This window comes from Belonocnema kinseyi, chromosome 6 (genome assembly GCF_010883055.1).
Source record: "Belonocnema kinseyi isolate 2016_QV_RU_SX_M_011 chromosome 6, B_treatae_v1, whole genome shotgun sequence".
Taxonomy (NCBI): Eukaryota; Metazoa; Arthropoda; class Insecta; order Hymenoptera; family Cynipidae; genus Belonocnema; species Belonocnema kinseyi.
This window is the reverse complement of record NC_046662.1, coordinates 107,584,950-107,586,423: the sequence shown is the minus strand read 5'-3', so window position 1 is coordinate 107,586,423 and position 1,474 is coordinate 107,584,950. Positions and strand designations below refer to the sequence as shown.

The 1,474-nt window shown below is 30.1% G+C and overlaps 1 protein-coding gene and 1 long non-coding RNA gene across 19 annotated transcripts in view; one reads left to right on the top strand and one right to left on the bottom strand.

The window, feature by feature from the left end:
- LOC117174633 (colorectal mutant cancer protein) overlaps positions 1-1,474 on the bottom strand; it is a 323,721-nt gene that overhangs the window by 237,338 nt on the left and 84,909 nt on the right. The window lies entirely within an intron of this gene.
- Positions 965-1,472, top strand: LOC117174639. The gene is made up of 3 exons (XR_004467329.1): positions 965-1,039; positions 1,201-1,263; positions 1,376-1,472. It is a non-coding gene; the product is annotated as an uncharacterized LOC117174639 (long non-coding RNA).

Below are 1,474 nucleotides of genomic sequence, written 5' to 3'. Positions count from 1 at the left end.
ATTTTGTTGAAAATTCGTCTTTTTGGCTAGAAAATTAATCTTATTTGTTGAAAATTCAATATATATTTCGACTTGAAATCTTAGGAATTCAAAGTGTGCTCACATTGAATTCAATATGGTATTTACATTAATTTTATTTGAAAGAATTCATTCCTCCATTATTAAATCCATTATGTGTCGATACAATTTTGCGCTACGATACTTTACGGAGGAGATTAGGATTGTCAACGAGGAGGGACGGGGGATCACAAATAGCCTAAAATTGGTAACGTAGTTTGTTGACGACCCCAAGGGGATTTCAAATGATTTATACTTCAGGCAATGAATTAAATCTTATTTCAAGGGATTTCTACAGATTTTAACAATTTAAGGATATAAGATTAAGATTTATAGGATCTCTAATTATTTTGAAGATTTTTGAGGATTTTACAACTTTCAATGGATTTCAACAGATTTTAACAGATATCTAGGGAATTCACAAATTTTTGCTGCGTAAAGTCTATTTGTGCAGAATCTCTATTTTTATGTACTTTCATATGAGATTATGAGCGATCTGAAATATACCGTTTCTACTTAGTTTCTCTATACTTTTTACATTAATGCCTACAATATTTTTGTATTATTTATTCCAATGCAGATTATCCTATCATTTTTTTTCATATAATGAATTTCCCATAATCCATGGAAGCGTTTGCAATCTCATGCAATCTTACATTCTATAAGTGGACAATGAAAATCCGAGTAATTGCGCATTTTCATGTTTTGGACGGAATTTACAAAAACGGGTCATTGCCCCATCTTATTCTTATGGAAAAATTCAGGGGGTGGGCTGCACCTGTTAATATTAAAACATACAAAAAATAAAACACGTATTCACTTTCTTTCAGAACCTAACAACGGGTTGAACGGCTAGTGAAAACTGTGAGACCAAAGTGGCCACCGAATAAAGTCTTAGAAAGTGCAACCTCCGACACATCTTCAAGTGAAAATGCTCCACAAAATATAAAAAAGAAATGAATCGAAAGGAAAAAAAGTGGAGGTAAATTAAATGCACCTTTTCATTTTTTATGTAATTACATATACAGAACTTTGAGTTTTCTTTTAAAGTATTTTTTTAAATGAGACTAATAAGTTTAGAAGCTAAATTTTCTATTACGTATTTTGAAAACTAAAAATTTTCATGTTAATTATTGTTTACAGGAACGTGGGGCAAAAATAGATCTTTTAGCAAAGAAACTTTCCGAAATAAATCAAAGTAAAGCAGTAAGTAGAAACACGATTCAAACATAATACATATTTCAATAATTATATTCACTATTCTGTAGCTGTATGAAATTTTTTAATAATTTTTACTCAAGATTTATATTTTCATCAGAATGTTTCCAGTGTATCAGAACAAAAATCTCCTGCTTCAAGGTCGACTGTGAGAAAAAATGAGAACAAAAAGATAAACAAATACAATGCTTCTGACCCT